Source organism: Dermochelys coriacea, chromosome 12, assembly GCF_009764565.3.
Source record: "Dermochelys coriacea isolate rDerCor1 chromosome 12, rDerCor1.pri.v4, whole genome shotgun sequence".
Lineage (NCBI taxonomy): Eukaryota > Metazoa > Chordata > Testudines > Dermochelyidae > Dermochelys > Dermochelys coriacea.
Window position 1 is genome coordinate 42633710 of NC_050079.1, and position 20798 is coordinate 42654507.

Genomic DNA, 20798 nt, shown 5'->3' on the forward strand with positions numbered 1-20798 from the left:
ACTGAAGCTACTGCATCAACAAAGAAAAATCAGTTCGTCTAGCATTTGTCAAATATAAGAGGTCCATTTCATGAAAACTTTTTTATTGAGGAAAGATGAAAGTAAAAGGCAAAGAAAGGATGACAAAAAGAAAAAGAAAATGAAACAAAGTACAGAAATATACCAGTGACTAGTGAATTTTTCAGACTAGAAGTGGCATCTATAAATGCCATGTGTTTTTCATTAGATATTCAGGATGAAATGCTGCCAAGCTAAGGTGCCCAAAAATTTAGAGAGACTTTTTTTTATGTTGTATTGCTAGTTCCACCAGCATGCATTTCAGAAGAGGCCATGACTAATTTTCCTGAATTATTTTTTTGCTAAACAAGTTCACATATTAGAAGATTTAAGTTATGTTGCCCCTTAACAGCACTTTTACTTCTGAAGGCCCTCCCCCACTATTCCTCACTAGAGACCTCTTCCCTTTTCTCACTAAAAGCAATTCATTATCTCATCTTGGCATTGCAGCTTTTTAAGTTCAATGTCAATAGCTAGTTAGGAGAGGGCAAGCAGGTCAGGGATTAGGACTCCAAACTGTCCTTGACGGTTCTCTGTAAGAAGATCTGCTGTTTGCATCAGGCTAATAAAAAAATTCCTTCTTCACTATCTCAGGAATGATCAGAACAGGAAAATGTCAGTTTGGGGGCTGACAGAATTCTGATAAGAATAAACTGGAAATGAGAGACGGAGAGTAAGAAATAAATACTGTCGTTTTATGTTTTTATTTAATTTTTTAAAAATACGTTTACTAGTGCATGTGTGCTTTTTACACACAATTCTTCAGTCTCTGGGCTTTTTTTTTCAAGCAGCTTTATTGTAAGAAAGCATGTGTCTATTTTTATTTGATTAGATTTTTACAGTTTTTCCACAGCCTTTTAAAGATCTGGAAGGGTCAGTTTTCCTGACCTGGAAACTGTGAACAAATTCACTCCCACAGAATTACTTATAAGCACAGAAATAGTTTCCACTTTCAGTAGTATCTATACATATATCTGGAGTTACAAAGATTATCTGAATTCTCAGGCTTAATCTAACAAACCCAGGATGGAAACATACCATTCAGATAGAAATACTTTCAAAGTGTGATTAACTTTCAGTATAAATTTAATATTTCTTTTATAAAAAGCTTTAAAGATAATAATGAGATTTGTTTTTGTTTCCTTATTTTTATTTATATTGCAACTTTGATAGTAGAGGAAATATATAATGTTTATCATTCACACAGAATACAGTATTTCACCAATGTAAAATATCTTGCCCACAAAGATATCCCTTCTATGTAGATATGTCTCTTATGAATATATTCTATATCTGAAGATATTCCGTGAAGATTTCTGACCCACATAAGATGTCTTATCCACAAAGGATATCTTTCCTTTCAAAGATGGGGTGACATTTATGTTTCAGGATGGAAACACAAAATTAATTGTGAACATTGTTAGGTGCTCTGAAACACAATCTTGTTGTACAGGTTACAAGTGAGACAGTTTTCCAGGATTACTGCTGAAGTTACTGTTGAATTTCAGAGCCCGATGAGAGTACACTGAGATTCAGATTAAGTACATATAACAAATAAAACTCTGAGTCCTCTGTAAAACCTGGAATTAATTCTGTGAGGGCAATCTTCACTCGGTTGTCCCAAAGTCCTGATTGCAAACATAGGTTGGGGCAGCTCTTTCCAGAATATTGTTATTACTTGTGTGGCATCCTTCAAAAACTCATGGTATCTCATAAGTGAACTCAGTTCATTGCTAAATTCTCTTAATTTAATTTATTTTTTTCAAATAACATCTTATAAATAAGAATCAGATATTCTAAAATTGTGGTCTCTGGCTCACTGGTGGCCTACAGTGCACTTACTGGTAGTTTGGAGAGTTCGTTTGTCACATGGTGTTAGCTTGACTCCTTGTCTGCAACTGCTAAATTTATATTAAAAGAAGCTAACAACACATTAAATAGTTCCTAATATTACTTTTCCACATAAGCAATTGCTGTTGCTGCCCCGAGAACATTGTGGAATCACAAATGTAAGGACAAGTGGTTAATATGATTGCAGATGACAGAGGAGGTGGTCCACACTATGAAAATTGTGAGAATAACTGATCCACAATAGTCCTATGCAGTGTTGGATCCACAATACTGTACTTTTACATTTGTGTGTTTCCTGTTTTCCTTTTTGCCTCTGCTGTGCATGAAATGTAGTTATTTTTCAAATTGGTACCTGGTTACTAAGATTGAATTCAACCAGTCATTCATTTGCTACTTCTGCCCACTGCCCAACCATCTGCCTAGATGTCAGCAGAGATTTATGCGCGTCATAAACCAGATCTTCCTTCTTCAAGTAGTGTCCTTATGCATGGTCCACTTCAGGCATACATGTGCCCCATGCACCTTTGATTAGAGATGTTTTGGGAGCGGTGCCTATTTGTCCCGAGCATGTGCTCCAGGCATCCCCATGCTTTATACCAGTGATTCTCAACCAAAGGTACATATACCCCTGGGGGTACAGAGAGGTCTTCCAGGGAGTACATCAACTCATCTAGATATTTGCCTAGTTTTACAACAGGCTACATTAAAAGTACTAGCAAAGTCAGTACAAACTAAAATTTCATACAGACAATGACATGTTTATACTGCTGTATATACTATGCGCTGAAATATAAGTGTAATATTTATATTCCAGTTGACTTATTTTATAATTATATGGTAAAAATGAGAAAATAAGCAATTTTTATTAATATGTGATGTGATGCTTTGTATTTTTATGTCTGATTTTGTAAGGAAATAGTTTTTAAGTGAGGTATAACATGGGGGTACATAAGACAAATCAGATTCCTGAAAGGAGTACAGTATTCTGGAACAGTTGAGAGCCACTGCTTTATACCAAGGATACATAGAGTTGCATGGGCTAATCAGACTCCGTTCCTTTTCAGTCAGTTGCCAGCCTGTAATGGAGCATATAGTGTGCCTGCGTCAGCTTTGCTTACCTTAGCCTCAAGTTTTAGATATAATTATAATTTTAGTTCAGTTTACCTGATTTAGTTCTTTGATAATTTGCAAAGGGTTCTGTTTAGTTTTTTTCCTTCCCTCCCACTCCTTATACCTCAGTTCTGAGGCATTTGCTTCACAGGTCCATTTGGCCTATACATGCACGCTTATAACCTCATGGTGCCTGCTGAGGGTATATAGGCTACACAGGCGAACCGCCCTTAGTTTCTTCTCAAATGCCTTGGCCTGAGATTAAGCCCTAGTATGTCTGCCTTGTACTATTATCGTATTATTGTAAAGTTTACTTAGGATTATTTTAGTGTTAGTAGTTAGTGCTATTTTGTTGTTAGTATACAGTTAAATAGATAAGTACTGAGAGGATTGACTTTGTTTTCCTCTCCCTCACCTTTTCTGGGGAGCCTTAGGGCTTGTCTCCACTTACCAGGGGATCAATGCATGGAGATCAATCCACCAGGGGTCGATTTATCGGGTCTAGTGAAGACCCAGTAAATCGATCACTGATCGCTTTACTGTCAACTCTGGTACTCCACAAGAATGAGAAGCATAAGGTACGTCGACAGGAGAGTTTCTCCCATCGACGTGTAGACTCCGCAAAAGGTTGACCTAAGCTATGTCAACTCCAGATACTTTATTCACATAGCTGGAGTTGCGTAACTTAGGTCAACTGAGCTCCATAGTGTAGACCTGCCCATACTTTCCTGGCTGGATATGCCTGGCTCTCCGATGCTGCCTCTCTTGTCAGGAAGCTACCCATTAACCATTTTAAGTGTGTCCACTTCTTGAGAGAGTTCCACATCTCAAATCCAGAGCACAAAAGAACCAGGAGATTAAACTGAGGCTTATGATGATGGAGCACTTCCTTCAACATGCTTCCGAGTCAGGTCAGTTACTCCTCCAGACATCTTTATCTGGACAGATCCAGTGCCTCTTTGACCTCAGCACAGATCTCCCCTGAGAAGGGGAAGGCTTTGAAGGACTCAGGGAAAGCTCAACAGAAGAGGAGGTTGGTATCTCACCACAAGAAGCCAGTTCCCAAAAGATCCTTGTCTCCCACTAAGTCCACAGCATTGGAACTCTCAGTCACTCAGCTCAATACCATAGAAGCAAAAGACTCCATCCTCTGGCAGGGCTGGGAAGTCTATGGCTCTACAGAGAAGCATGGCTCCAACAGCCCCCCAGTAACATCTGCAAGACACAGGGAAGCCCAGAACAAGCACTCCTCCATACCAGTACCATCTAGTGCAGACTTACCATTGATGCCTTCACACTTGGTACTGGGCAAATCAAAGTGCTAGACACATTCGGCCCCTGCATTGACACACTCTAAATTGACAGTTCCATCTACTTCGGCTACCACATTGATACCTACCCACTCGGTACCACAGCAATTTTGATATTCCAAGGACTCATCAGTGTTAGATGAGTCCCCTTTACTATGGGTACCAAAGGACTCCCAATACCAAGACCCCAGTCTCTGGATTACCATTGCTTTCTGGTACCACAGGACTCTCCATCCTTTTCCACTGGTGTCCCTCCATTGGAGGATATTAAGGAGGATGAAGGAGACTTTCAATCAGTCTCTTCCATATCAGTTCAGTGTTCCCCTTCCCATCCATCCAGCCATACAGGAATTTGACAAAGATCCTTATCCATGAAATGGAGGTGGGATCTGCCGTGACTGTCACCCCTCTTCCATATGGTTTCCCCACTATGGGCATACTGGGATCTCTGGGCTGCATATCTCAGGGTTCATCCCATTGAGTGGCTAGGTTGCAAAGTCCCTACAACCAAACCTCCAGCATGAGTGAAGAACAGAAAACTAGGGTGAATAAGAAGGCCACCCCTCAAACTCTTATTTCATCCTCATCTCCAGAAGAAGCAGTCATTCCTCCACCACCATCTATGGCTGATGATTTTTGGCAGTTCCAAGACCTTGTGAAAAGGGTGGCTCTCATGCCCTTCAGATACCTCATGAGGAGGTCAAGAACTTGCAACACAAGCTGCTGGGCATTTTGCCATCAGCAACTCCCACTCGTGTTGTGCTACCCATTAATGAGGTTCTCTTGGATCCAGCCTTAGTCTGTGTTAGAAACTCCTGCCACCATCCCACCAATTTTTAAATGAGCAGATAAGAAATATTATGCTCTGCCCAAGAACTCAGCATTTTTGTTTTTCCACCCCGTACCTAATTCCCTGACAGTGGATACTCTAAATGAGCAGGGTATACAACTTTACTATAGGTCTACCCCTTAGGAAAAAGACCAAAAGAAGTTAGGCTTTTTTTGGTCACAAGTCTCAGTCATCCGTGACCATCCAGGTTCAGATTGCAAACTATCAGGCAATTATGGCCAAGCATAACTTCACAAACTATAATAAATGTGCAGCTTTTATTAAGCATCTTCCACAGGAGCATAGGGAATAATTTCAAGCCATCATTGTGGAGGGTCAATTATTAGCCAGAACCTCTCTTCAAGCATCCTAGGATGTCTTGGACACTGCTACCAGATCCATCTCCACAACGGTTGTTATGTGCAGGACATCATGGCTCCAGCTCTCAGGGTTCCTGAGAGAGGTTCAGAACACTGTTGAGGACCTCCCATTTGATGATTGAACGCTCTTGTCCAAGACCGCGGATGAGTCTCTGCACACACTAAAGGTCTTCAGGGCCAAGATCTCTGGATATGTAGACTGATATGAACAAAAGGAGATATAGTAGGTCTCAAAATGTTCAGAGATTGTATCCTGCCAGTTCTCTGGGTTTCATAGACCCACTGAACCTTCTAGGAAAAGACAAAATTTCCAGACAAAGAGAACTAACTAGTTACTCTCCTTCACCAAGTACTCAGTCATCATCCAAACAACAATTTTGATGGGTAGGTCAAGAGTTCGAATCTTTCCTCAATTCTTGTTCACAAGCTTCAACCATTGGCCCACCGTCCCACTTCTGGTGACCACCTTTTCCATTTTCAACATGCTTGATGGCATATTACAACAGACAAGTAGGTCATAGAGGTAATAACATCAGACTACAGCATCCACTTTACATCTCTCACTCTCCCTCTTACCCGCCATCCCCATGCCTCTTCAGAGACCCCTCTCATGAGACAATACTGAGACAAGAAGGGCATTCGACTTTATTTTGGCATTATAGAGACAGTCCTCTCTCCTCACAGGAACAACTGGTGGAGACTGATCTTAGATCTAAGACTACTGAACAAATCTGTGAAGTCTCAGAAGTTGAGGATGGTGGTTCTGGCAGCTATAATTCCTTCTGCAGAGGCAGGGATTAGTTTTCAGCTCTCAACCTACAGGACACTTATATCTATATAGTGATACGCACAGTGCATAGGAAATACCTACCTTTTACTATAGGCCAGGATCCTTTTCAATACTGAAAATTGGCCTCCCTTCAGTCCCAAGGGTATTCTCAAAGATCCTAGCAGTAGTCGCTGCTTACCTTCGTTGAGAAGCAATTTTAGTCTTCCCATATCTTGACAATGGATTATTCAATAGCCGATCTTACAAAACAGCACTGAATTCCACCCAGATGGCCCTTTCTTCCAGAAATTGAATCTCCAGCTAAACATAAAAAAATCCACATTAACCTTTGTACAGATAATACAATTCATAGGGGCATACTTGGATTCATAGATAGCCCACAGCAAGATTCATAACTTTGTCAACTCTGGTTGGGGACAGTTAAAGGAAGTCCCCAAACTGTTTACATCTCCTAAGTCATATGGCAGCTTGCATCTTTGTGACTGAGCATGCAAGACTACACCTCCACTGCTTCCAGAGCTGGCTCAGAAGGACTATTCACTGGCCAGAGACAACTTAGACAAACTGGTCATGGTTCCCTACAGCTGACAAACTCCCTAGACTGTTGGAAAAATCAACACAGTGTCATACCAGGCATCCCTTTCATTTGCCCAGCTCCAACAATAACTGTAATAATGGATACATCACTGTTGGGTTGGAGAGCGCACCTCAGTGCCCCCACAACTGAAGGCAGATAGTCACCTCAGAAAATCAGTCTCGATATCAACCTGTTGGAACTCAGGGTAGTCAAAAAAGCCTGCTTTCAGTTCCAGCTCTCATTGGGGAAAATCATTCAGGATCATGATGGACAATGTGACTTGCATGTTCTATATCAATGAACAGGGAGGAGCAAGATCCTCCTCCCTGTGCACCAAAGATATAAAATTGTGGAACTGGTATATAGCCTATCAGATGCAAATCTCAGCTTCTTACCTTCCTGGAGTCCAGAATGTCACAGCCGATATGTTCAGCAGGCACTTCTTCCAAGATGCGTTGGAGCGGATAAAGAGTGTTCCTCCTAACATACCAGAGTCCCGGCACTGATCACCATCCCATGCCTAGAAAAAGGCATAAGAAACAGGCTGCTGAAAGGGGACAATCCCTGGCACCAAAGGCTGCCAGATATGGGAGATGGACTCTCAAATTCTTTGCAGGATATTCCAAAGATGGGAACTTCCAGAGGTGGAGCTATTCACCACATTCAGCAACAAAAAGTGTCCCTTATTCTACTCAAGAAGAGGTCTAAGTCACCACTGTTTCAGAAAAAATAAAAGGAGTACTTGTGGCACCTTAGAGACTAACAAATTTATTAGAGCATAAGCTTTCATGAGCTACAGCGAAAGCTTATGCTCTAATAAATTTGTTAGTCTCTAAGGTGCCACAAGTACTCCTTTTCTTTTTGCGAATACAGACTAACACGGCTGCTACTCTGAAACCTGTCACTGTTTCAGAGTTTCCCTAGATTATAGTTATAGAAACAAGTCTGAAGGAGAGGAAATCTCACCTCATAGATTTGTCTAATTGGATTAGACTATTCATTCAGACCTGTTATAATCTTGCAAGTGCCTCAGTGCCTGCAGTCCTCATGGTACAGCCTCCCAGATTAAAAGCAACTTTCACAGCTTGCCAGATGAATGTCTATAATACAGAGATGTCCTGCAGCTCATTTTAACTATTTACAAAGCATCAGTCCCTTGACACAGCCTAATCAAGAGAACAGACATGCAATCTTTATTTAGGGGGGTTTCAGATCCACATCCATGGAGGTTAATTTTTCCAAGGAAAACTAATTTTTCAGTAAGACTGTATAGAGCCACATGCCCCACTTGCCTCTCGGGCAGAAATATCAAGCAACAAAGTAACCCTATATATGCAGACAACCTAGTCACTCTCACATTCAATTTAATTTCACCTTTATGAGAAGCTATCAACATTTCAGTAATCTTTCAGGATACAAGTTGAATGGTAATAAATTAGAAGTATTTTGGCCGCGTTCAGACCATTAAAGTGGATCTCAACAAATGACAAAAGCTTTCAGAAGGATTTCTTTCCCAAAAATGAGCGTATTACCATTAAGAAAACAAAAATACCAAACACTTTTTAAAATATATGGAAAGTTTAAAAATCACTCAAAATTCCACCAGACCCCCTTGCAACCCAAAATACAAGGGGAGTTTATAATTCCTAATCTCCAGCTTTATTTCTGAGCCTCTCAGCTGCAATACCCAGGATTATGGGTACTGGAAAAAACAACAATCCATCAGTCACAAATAAAATACAGTCAATTTGAATGTATCAGACTAATTAATATTATTCTCTGGTCTTGAACAAACCAACACTACTACTTCAAGTGATCGCACATGTGAATTCCTCTCACACCCCATGCATAGTCACCAGAAATTTTTCCCTCAGTGGTACCCATTGGCGCAATTTGAGTGCCCTCTGCTGCTGCACACTGCTAGCACCAGTATAAAGTGCTCAGCTGACCCCATGTCCCCTCAGTTTCTTCTTACTGCCTGTGACAGATGCTGAAACTGCTCCTCTACTCTCACAAGTTCTCTCAGTGGACATTTCCTATATATAATAAATAGTTAGTTTTAATGAAGTTGTTAGTTAATTAGTTATCAGTGTTTATTGCTTTTTCATCCAGTCCCCGGTGCTGAGGGATGCCTTGGTCACTGGACTTCAAGCCCTGTGTCTTCTGCAAAAAGGCTATGCCCCTGAGTGACCCACATGCAAGCTGCTTGATGTGCCTGGGAGAAGCTGATATTGGGGACTGTTGCCAGATCTGTAAGGACTTTCAGCCTTGCATGAAGAAGGATTGTGAGGCCAAGCTAAAGTTCCTGTTCATGGAGGATGCATTGAGAATTGTTTCTGGGCCAGACCAGTCAGACTCGGCACCAAGTGCCTTGGAGCGGATTAAGAGTGTTCCTCCTAACATACCAGAGTCCAGGCACTGATCACCATCCCATGCCTAGCAAAAGGCATAAGAAAAAGGCTGCTGAAAGGGGGAAATTCCTGGCACCAAAGGCTGCCAGACATGGGGATCAGAGTAGAGTGCAGTGTAAACCAAAGCACTTCTCTACCACGGTACCGCAGAACCCAGCAACATTGACTCTGGCACCTACACAGGTGCCATTGAGTCCAGAGCCAGAAGAGGCTTCTATATCAGTAGCACCATGCTGTACTGATACTCTCTTGGTACTGACCATGCCTGAGGTATTTGTAGTTGCCAGGAATCATCTCTTGCTGTTGGTACTGGTATCACCGGCAGTACAAGAGTCAACAATATTAGTGCCAGCAGACGGGTGTATTGGCTGGATCATTACAACATTCGGTACCATGCCAACCCAACTACCCAGATTGGCTTGTCCTTCAGTACCATCAAAGGGAAAACCCACAATGCTTGCCTTGGTGCAGACCTATCCAGTGCCATTGGAAATGGCACCCTTGTGGTTACCAGAAGGAGAATCAATCTCTTCTGAATCAGAGATCTGGACTTACTCTTCCCATCCCCAAAGCCCATCTTGCCACACTTCCAGATGTTTTCACCCTTCTATGGATCTGGGCACAAGGGTACCAACAAGTGGTTGGCCAGGAGGTTTCTGGGGACCTGAACTGATTCAGTGGCCCTTTTGGAACCCTGAGGGTTTCCCCCAGTTTCCAGGGAATATTCCAGGTTCTCCTATTTGGTGGCCTCAGAAGGACATATGGCATCACTTGCCCAGATGGCATCCGGTCCCAACTCCGGTACCAAGCCTGGTGCCAGCCTCCAAGAGCCAGCTCAACTGGATCCTGCTGATGCAGAAAGGGAGGAAGAGTATCCGCAATCTATGTTGGTCTCCTCTTCCTCCTCCCCGATGAGGCAGCCTCAGGAGGGAGTATGTCGCCTCCCCCAGATGACTATAAAGCTCACCAAGAGTTGTTAAAGAGGGTGGCCTTGAACCTGGGTATACAGATAGAGGTATTAAGAATTTTCCCACAGCCTGGTTGACATATTGACCGCTGCAAGCCCTTCCAGAGTAGCCCTGTCTCTCAATGAAACCGTTATTGACCCAGTTAAGATTTTGTGGCAGACCGCCTGCATTCCTTTGCCACACTTCAAAGGGGGCTGAACGAAAGTATCATATGCCTGCTCAAGGTTGAGAGTTCCTCCACACATACCACACCCTCCTCCCAAGTCCCTTGTAGTGTCCATTGCCAATGAGAGAGAATCATAGACTTGAAGGTCAGAAGGGACTGTTATCATCATCTAGTCTGACCTCCTGCACAACGCAGGCCAAGGAATCTCACCCATCAACTCCTGTAACAAACCCCTAACTTATGTCTGAGCTACTGAAGTCCTCAAATCATGGTTTAAAGACTTCAAGGTGCAGAGAATCCTCCATCAAGTGCCCCACGCTGCAGAGGAAGGCGAAAAACCCCCAGGGCCTCTGCCAATCTGCCCTGGAGGAAAATTCCTTCCCGACCCCAAGTATGTCAGTCAGCTAAACTCTGAGTATGTGGGCAAGACTCACCAGCAGACACCCAGGAAAGAATTCTCTGTAGTAACTCTGTAGTAAGCCCACCCCGTCTAACATCCCATCACAGGCCATTGGACATATCTACCGCTAGTAGTAGAAGACAATTAATTGCCAAAATTAGGCTATCCCATCATATCATCTCTAGAAACTTATCAAGCTTTGTCTTGAAGCCAGATATGTCTTTTGCCCCCACTGCTTCCCTTGGAAGGCTGTTCCAGAACTTCACTCTTCTGATGGTTAGAAACCTTCATCTAATTTCAAGTCTAAACTTCCTGATGGCCAGTTTATATCCATTTGTTCTTGTGTCCACATTGGTACTGAGCTTCAAGACATTGGTACTGAGCTTAAAAAAGTCAAGGGCATCAGAGCGGAACCCTGAAATCAAAGGACTTTAAAAAGTTAGACCTGTTTGGTAGGAAAGTTTATTCTACTGGGAGGCTGCAACACAGAATTGCAAACAAGCAGGCACAATTGGGCAAGTACAATTTCAACTTGTGGAAATCCCTGCAAAAGTTCAAAGACTTGCTATCACAAGATACGAGACAGGAGTTCTCCTCGCTTCTGGACAAGGGAAAAATCGGTGGCGAGGGCCACTTTGGATGTGGCTGACTCGGCTGCAAGGTCCATGTCTTCCGCATTGGCCTTGCGTATGAGTTTATGGTTGCAGTCCTCTGGGCTCCTGCAGAAGGTCCAACAGACTGTTCAGGACCTGCCTTTTAAAGGTGCTTTGCTCTTTTCAGAACAGATGGATGCGAAGCTTCATGGACTAAAAGATTCAAGAGCGGCCCTTAAGTCCCTTGGGTAGTACACCCCAGCTGCTTCAATGAAGCACTATAGGCCTCAACAGCCCCTTTGGTACTCTGCCTTGACTGCCTGTCAGGACCTGCAGAGCAAGAGAAATAGGGGTTATAGGTAGGGCCCTACCAATATCATGGCCATGAAAAATATGTCATGGACTGTGAAATAAGCCATTCCCCATGAAATCCAATCTCCCTCATGCTGCTGGGAGGCCCCAGCCAGGGGCTCCTAGCTTCTAATCCAGGCTGGTCTGGGGAGGGACAGAACTTGTTCTTCCCCTGCACAGCACTCTCAGGGGGAGATCAGACCCAACTCTGGGTACCTCCCCCTGTTGCAGGAAGCTCTAGAGCTTCTGCCAAGGATTGAGGCACCAGGGATTGGGGCTTCTGTCACAGCTCAGGGCTTCTGCTCCCATGGCTCATGCCAGAACTTGGTGTGCCTGGGCTTTAGGCTTGAGCCCCGCTGCTTTTGCCAGAGCTCAGAGCTTCTCCCCTCTCTCCTCCTCCCCCCCACACTCCCCGTGGCTCCTGCTGGCATTTGAGGCACCCAGGCTCACGGCTTCTGCCTCTGTGGCTCCTGCCAGGGCTTAGGGCTTCTGCCCTTGCAGCTTCTGCTAGGGCTCATGGCACCCAGGCTAGGGCTTCCGCCCCTGTAGCTTCAGCTGGGGCTCAGGGTGCCTGGGCTTGGGGCTTCTGCCCCCATGGCTCCTGCTGGGGCTCAGGGCAGCTATAGTGGCAGCATTCCTGAGGAGATTGGGGTGCAGGTCTACCCTTATGGGGGTAACTGGCTAGTCAAGGGTCAGTCCAGGGCTCAAGTGGTGTCCAGCAGTCAAGTCACCCAATTGACATTCAGGACCCTAGGCCTTGTAATCAATGTAGACAGGTCTACCATTTGTCCAGTACAGAGGATAGAGTTTATTGGAGCAGTGTTGGATTCTATCCAGGCCAGAGCATTCCTCCCGGAGGTGTGATTCCAATCAATCTATTCCCTGGTAACACACGTCAAACGTCATCCAATCACAACAGCCTGGAACTGTTTGAGGCTCCTAGACCAAATGGCCTAATGCACTTATGTGGTAAAACACACGAGACTGCTCCTCAGACCACTCCAGACCTAGCTGGCCACAGTGTACTTACCAAGCCATTTTCATTTAGAAACTGTCATGCTATTCATGCTACTGTCACAAGTCCTCACCTTGCTGGATTGGTGGTTGAATCCTCTCAATGTTTGTGCAGGCATTCCCTGCATTCATCCTCAACTTTCAATGATTCTGGTCTCAGGTGTGTCAGCACTAGGATGGGGAGCCCACCTGACGCCCCTCAGAACTCAGGGCCTTTGGTCTCAGGTGGAACTTTCCCTTCAAACCAATGTCAGAGGACTCAGAGTGGTTCGTCTTGCCTATCAGACATTCCTGCCTCACATCAAGGGCAAAAGTTTGTTTGTTCTTATAAATAACATTGCAGCCATGTTTTACCTAAACAGACAAGGAGGAGTGCCCTTTTCCCTCCTTTGTCAGGAAGCAGCCAATGGGAATTTTGTATAGCTCACTCAATCAACCTCAAGGTTCTTAACTTTCGGGTGATGCAGTACAAGTTGGCAGATCACCAAAGCAGGTCTTTCTCCAGTCACCATGAGTGGTCTCTTTGCCCAGATGTAGCCAGAGATATTTTCCAGCACTGGGGGACTCCCCAAATAGACCTGTTTGCGAACAAGTACAACAGAAAGTGTCACCAATTCCGCTTGCTTAAGGGCCGTTGTTTGGGTTCCATCACAGATGCCTTCCTGCTAACCTGGACAGTAGAGCTTTATTATGCTTTTCCCCAATCCCATTCTTCACAGAGTGTTACTAAAAATCAAGTGGGAGTGCACCTGCATTATATTAATAGCCCCACCAATACTGGTTGTCCGTTCTGCTAGACCACTCAATGGTGACTCTAATCTCATCCCATTACACTTGGATCTGATCTCCCAGGACCATGGTCAGTTGCTCCACCTGATATTAAGCTTCCTTCACTTAATGGCCTAGAAGCTCCATGGCTAAATCACAGAGAACAGGCTTGCTCAGACCAAGTTCATTAGGTCTTACTAAGCACTAGAAAGCCTTCCACCAGGGCCACCTAACTGTCAAAATGGAAGCGATTCTCCATCTGGGCTTCCCAAATCGGAGTCTCACCAATGCATTCATCGATTCAAAATATACTTGACTCTTTGTTACACCTGAAATGTCAAGGCTTATTAATTTCCTCTATCGAGGTCCACCTGGCAGCAATATTAGCTTTCCACCTCGGTTGGGTAATCAATCTGTTTTTTCAAATGACATGACAGTCAGATTCCTCTAAGGTATAGAAAGGTGGAACCCTCAAGTGAGGGAGCCTGTTCCCCCAGGGATCTGAACCTGGTCTTGTCAAAACTTATGGGACTACCATTTGAGCCACTAGCAATGTGCTGCTTACAATACCTTTCCCTGACGGTGGCTTTTCTAATTGCCATTGTTTCTGCCAAAAGAGTCTCTGTACTATGAGCCCTCACATCGGAGTTACTGTACACAGTCTTCTTTTAAGATGAGATGTATTTAAGTCCTTACCCTGGTTTCCTTCCCCAAGTAGTTTCATGATTTACTTACCTGTCTTTTACCCAAAACCTCATGCAAATAAGAAGGAGCAATGACTTCACTCATTGGATGTAAAATGGGCTCTAGCATTCTATATAGAAAGGACTAAACTGTTTCGGCAGTCCAGCCAATTGTTTGTGGCTGTAGCAGACAGAATGAAAGGTCTTCCAATCTCCTCACAAAAAATTTTGTCCTGGAAAACTTTGTGTATTCACACTCGTTATGATCAGGAAGATGTTTCGCCACCAAGCAACCTGACTGCTCATTCCACAAGATCACAATTTTGGTGGTCTTGGTGCAGATCACTATTCAGGACATTTGCAAAGCAGCAACCTGGTCATCAGTGCACGCATTCTCCTCCCATTACGCCATCGCCAACTAATCTAGGGATGATGTCAAATTTGGTTGGGCTATGTTACCATCTGGGTGTACATGAATTCCCACCCCTCCATCTATATAACTGCTTGGGAATCACCAAGAGTGGAATGCACATGTGCAATCACTCAAAGAAGAAAAAATGGTTACTGACCTTTTGTAACTGTTCTTTGAGATGTATTGCACATGTCCATTCCACAGCCCATCCTGCTTCCCCTCTACATCAGAGTTTCCAGAAAGAAGGAGCTGAGGGGGCGGTGGCCGGCTGGGCGCTTTATACCGGCGCTAGTGGCACAGGGCAGCAGAGGGTGCTCAAGCTGCCCCAACGGGTACCACTGAGGGAAAAATTTCTGGCGACTGTGCGCAGGGCACATGCACACCAAGAGTGGAATGGACATGTGCAACACATCTTGAAGAACAGTTACAAAAGGTTAGTAAACATTTTTTCTTCTTCGAGTGCTTCACTCTAGGTGTGCTTGTGCCCCCTACACCTTAGATGGGAGATTTCTCATAGCAATGTCCATGCAGTCAGCCTCATGCCCTGTACTGTTGTTATATAGCATTGCGCAAGCAAACCACCTTGGCCTGAGACAGAAGTCTGACAGTTGTCCCCACTGAGATTACCTCAAGTATGTTCAAGTTTTTATTCTAGTATTTAGTTTATAGTAGTTCTTAGTATTGGTATAAGTAGTAGTAGCTTTGTTTTCCTGTGTTTTTTTAATCATATATCTTATATAGATAAGGTAGTTCTTGTTCACTGGGAGGTTATGTCCAGTCCTCCTGGTTTCAAATATGTTGTCTGTTTTGCTGGGAGGCAGTCCTTGTAAGCGATGGGCACTTCCAGTGCATCCATTGCCCTGGGGAATCACACATTGCCCAGAAGTGTAACTTCTGTCTGGTGTTGAAATCTTGATACCGGGGAAATCAAATTTGGTCTCCTCATGATGGAGAGCCTGCTGATCCTGCTTCTGACCCAGGCCAAGGCTCCCCACCCACACCATACGCTAGTCTCCGAGCAAGTCTGCTGCCTCCACTATCTTTGAGCCACACTCCTCGAAGGCATCTAAGAGGAAGACCCAAAACTCCTCTCATAAATCTTCCAAAGACCGCAAGTTCACGAGGTAGGGAATCTACCTCAAAAAAGCCAAGGTCATCAGTGTCTTCAACTACTTCAGTACCATCTGCTCTCCAAACCATTACCCAGGAGGCTGCTGGTTCCTCAGGTACCATAGCCTCTGCAAGACCAAAAGACAACAAAGCATTGGCCCAGAGAGATCATCAGTACCGTCAGCAGACTGAAGTGGAAAGAAGAGCTCTTCCTCTGCTTCTTCGGTACTAAAGAAGCCTGCTCAGGCTATGACTGCGCTTCCCTCAGAACAGCCAAGACACTCTTGGCCATTATTGCCTCAGTGCGGACCACAGACTCATACTGATAGCACACTTGGTACCTCAGGAGTTTCGTTTTCCCCAGGACCAGGTTGTGTCTGAGATGCCCAATCCTCTGCTGCTTGGCTCCAACATATTTTTACAACTGAGGTTATTGAGATCACCAGAAATTCACCCAGTACTGACAGTTTCACTTCAGATTTCTCCAGGTGCTCCACTATTACATAGTGAGTTGGAGGAAGAGGGTTTTCTGATGAAGACCTTCTCTCGGTTTCCCAAATCAGTTCAGGGCTCTCCTCCTCATTTCTATAGAGGCCGCTTTCCAGAAGTCTCTGATGAGCCTATGACCACTCATGGCACAAGATCACAGCCACCATCTTGCTGGTGTGGCACCCACGGGTGCCCCCTACTATGCCTTATGCACCACCTCGTTGGCCGTACTGAGACCTTAGGGTGACCCATTGCCAGGAATTTTCCAGGGCTTCATACAAAACCCATTGCAGAAATAGGCAGCCTTCATTGCCTGCCCTCTCTAGGAGATCTGATCCTCAGGAAGAAACCTTTGAGGAGCAGGAAGCTAGGGCCAATGAAGAGGTCTCTCCTCCAGCCAACATCTTGTGTTCGTCTCTGGATGGAACAGTTATGCCTCCTCCTCCATACTTGGCAGATGATTTTAAGTGGTTTCAGGGTCTGGTCAAGAGAATTGCTGACTTCTTGCAGATCCCCTCCCAAGAAGGTTAAAGAACTTCATTATAAACTGCTTGACATCCTTCATACAGCCTCATCTGCCCACATAGTCTTGCCTGTCAACCAGGCCTTTCTGGACCCTGCAAAAATTGTTTGGCACATACCAGCTACTAGTCCACCTACATGCAAGAGAGCAGATAAGAAATATTTTGTTCCAGAAAACAACTCAGAGTTTTTATTTTCTCATTCCTCTCCTTATTCTTTGGTGGTTGACGCATTTAACAAATGTGGAAGACAGCATCATGCTAAATCCATATCCCAGGAAAAAGTTCATAAGTGTCTAGACCAATTTGGTAGAAAATCTTATTCGTAGGCCTCCTTACAATTTAGAATCGCCAATTACCAAGCATTAATGGCAAAATACAATCATATAAATTACACCAAACTGAACTCTTTTGTTGACCACTTATCAGAGGAGCATAGAGATCAATTTCAGGAAATTATTGAGGAAGGCCAGCTGCTTGCCAGAACTTCACTACAAGCCTTCCTCAGTGCTGCTGGTACTGCCACCCATTCGATCTCTATAATGGTAGTTATGACGAGGGCTTCCTGCTCCAGCTCTTTGGATTTTCTAAAAAGGTCCAGAATATGGTGGAAGACTTCCCTTTTGATGGGCCTAAATTGTTTGTGGATAGCACGGACAAATCTCTGCACACAGTAAAGTGCTCCAGGGCTACTTTGCATTCACTTGGAATCTATACACCAGCCTACAAGAGAAGGTTCAGCAAGTCCCAGATGGCTTAGAGATCCCATCTTGCCCCATTTCTGACCTCCTAGAAGTCATATGAATTGCATCAAAAGAGACAACCATCCATATCTGAGCTTTCAACTTCACACCTCCAAGCAGCAATTTTAACAGGCTGGTTGAGGGACTGAATTATTATTGTCATCCTACCATCAGCACCAATTCATCTGCCTTCCTCCCTTTGGTTACCACCTTTATCACTTCAAGCAGCTTGGGAGTCTATCACCGCAGACAAGTGGGTTTTAGAGATCATCTCCACAGGGTACGCCATCCACTTTACTACTCTTCCACCGACCAACTCCTCTTTCCCACCCCTCTTCAGGGACCCTTCTCAAAAGAGCTTCCTTCATCAAGAAATAGACTCTCTCCTTTGTTAGGATGCTATGGAACCAGTTCCCATGCAGCACAAAGGAAAGGGATTTTATTCAAGGTACTTCCTGGTACCAAAAAAGAATGGCAATTGGAGACCCATCCTAGATTTGAGGCTACTCAACACTTATGTAAAGGCACAAACATTCAAAATGGTGACACTTGCAGCAATAATTCCATCACTAAATCAAGGGGATTGGTTCTCAGCCCTCAACCTTCAGGATGCATATTCCATATTGCAATCCAACAATATCACAAACAATTCCTATGTTTTACTGTCAGCCAGAACCACGTTCAGTACGGGGTCCACCATTTCAGCCTGTCACCACAAGGATCTTTTCGAAGGTCATATCAGTAGTAGCAGCGCAACTCCTCAGGAAAGGTACTTTAGTGTTCTCTTACTTTAATGGTTGGCTGCCGAAGAATCGCTCCCTGGAGCTAACTTCCTGGGCAATTTCCGAAGCTATCAATATCTTCCTCAAATTGGGCCTACAACTGAACATTTAGAAAGTCACTTTGACCCCTGTGCAAAACTGAGAATTCATAGGAGCTCATCATAAATAACAGCAAGAGCCTACCTTCTACTGCACAGGTTTGTGGCCCTTTCCAACATAGCCAATACAATCCAGCACAGCCCCCAAACTCCCGTCAAGAACTGTCTTCAATTGTTGGGGCTCATGGCAGCTGGTGCCTTCATCATAGACCAAGCAAGACTCCAAATGCACTGCCTTCAAGGGTGGCTCAGAACTGTTTATTCACCAAACAAACACATTTTAAATATACTACTATTCATACCCACGTGCACAAAGGAATCCCTCAGTTTGTGCAAAGACCATCACAATGTTTGCACAGGAGTCCCCTTTGCACATTCTTCCCCAACAGTCATCATAATGAAGGATGCCTCACAATCTGATCATGAGCAGCCTGTCTTCCAGGTGTTCAGAATATGACTGCAGATACACTCAGCAGGCACTTCTTCCAAGACCACAAGTGGGAAAAGGATTCCAGCATATTACACCGCATATTCTGCATATAGCCCCAGCAATAAACAAGAGATATGCCCAATTTTGCTCCAGAGGCAGGATGGGTCACCAATCCCTGTGGGATGCCTTTCATTTTCATTGTTCGTTGTTCATTGATCTACTGTACACTTTCCCACCAACTCCTCTAATAGCCAAAGTTCTACTCAAAATAAATGAGGGCAAAACCAGAATCATCCTAATACTTACAACCTGGCCCAGACAAACATGGTTTCCTTACCTAGTACAGCTTGTCATTTGCTCTCTGATTACTCTCCAGGCCACTCCTCATCTCCTCTTCCAGGAACGCAGGAAGATCCTTCACCCTAGCCTCAGAGTGCTTTGTCTCAAAGAGTGGTTGGTCGATAGTTCATGGGATTAGAGACACCCTGCTCAGAGGAGATAAAACGAGTACTATTACACAGCAGAAAACAATCTACTCACTATACGTACTCTCAAAAATGGACAAGATTTGACCTCATCGCTGCCAGATATACCAGACTGTATCCTAACACCAAAAACTTCGGGGCTGTCGCTAAGTTCCATTAAAGATAGCTGCCTTTTTAAAAGTCTCAGTGTTTTTCAGAATTAAAGACAGTTGTTGTATCAACCAAGCAAGGTACTAACAAGCTTCAACAGGACTTTATTTTCAAAGTGAAAAACTCTTTACCAAGCTGCTGCTGCACACTCTGTAGCTTTCTCACAGCTCTCAACTCCTCCCCCCTCCTTCCTGATTCCTGTCCTTACAGACTCCCAACAGTCAGTGTTCCCAATTCTAATAATTACAAGCAACATCTAAACACCGCACAGTGTATGACATTTGAGGAAGATTTGAGGAAGATGAAAAGAGATGAGCTCACAAGCACAGTATAGCCAGTAATTCACTGCAAGGAATTCACTGGAAGGAGACAAAAGGCAAAGAAATGCTCACATCAATCTATATTTACCAGAGAGAGAACATGGAAGGAAAAATTACATGGGGAGTTAATTGCCTTCATATTCAAGTTAAATACAAAATTTTAATATGTGTATTTTGGGTATTCTTTAGCTCCTTCTGCTTCCAAGACCTAGAAGATGGTCACAGAGCCTAACCTTGAAACTTAGTTTATACAGTTTTGAAAATCACTATAACCCTAACATTTTATAATTCTTGTTTTGTACTAATTTCCTGAAAAATACACATAATGAGTACAGTAATGACACTTCTTTTGTTCTCTTAGTAGATACTTGCATATGCCATGCAAATACCAATTTTATGGCGATGGAACCCAATGTCTGTGCTCTGTAATGGAAGAACCCTTCACCTTATCACATAGGCATTTTACAATGATTATTTAATATCTGTTTGAAAAACATACCTTATATGTTAAAGCATACTAGGTCTGTTGAGGGAAATGCAAATTAACATCCTTCTGTATGTAAATTATTCAGAGTAGAGTAATAGTAAGAATCTTTATCTACCCTGGAAAACACCAAGTAAAATACCAATATTATCACTGTGATGGGTTCCCCGGGGTGCCACCTGGAACTGGAATACCACTGAGCCCCCTGACCCACAGGCCTGGGCTCCCTCTCACACTACACTGCTGTGACAAGCTCCAAAGTCCTCCAGCCTGCACTTTCACCACCCTACATGCAAGGAGGGACACACCCAGCTGCACTTACATGCAGGCTCTCTGACCAGCCTCTGCATAGGAAAGCTATAGTTAAGGCAACTCCCAACTCCCCAGACAGGCACCCTCTCTGGAGAATAAACCCAAAATTATACCACCTTGTGCTGCACAGGAAACTGTACAGCATAAGCTCCGAAAATTCAACCCCTCTTCATTAGAAGAAAGATAACTTTCTTCTAGTTCTTG

At 43.9% G+C, this 20798-nt stretch overlaps 1 long non-coding RNA gene across 1 annotated transcript; it reads right to left on the bottom strand.

Moving 5' to 3' along the window:
• Positions 1 to 6521: 6521 nt before the first annotated feature.
• Positions 6522 to 19327, bottom strand: LOC122456262. The gene is made up of 3 exons (XR_006275055.1): positions 19181 to 19327; positions 18323 to 18415; positions 6522 to 6627 (listed from the first exon to the last, which is right to left on the bottom strand). It is a non-coding gene; the product is annotated as an uncharacterized LOC122456262 (long non-coding RNA).
• Positions 19328 to 20798: the final 1471 nt, after the last annotated feature.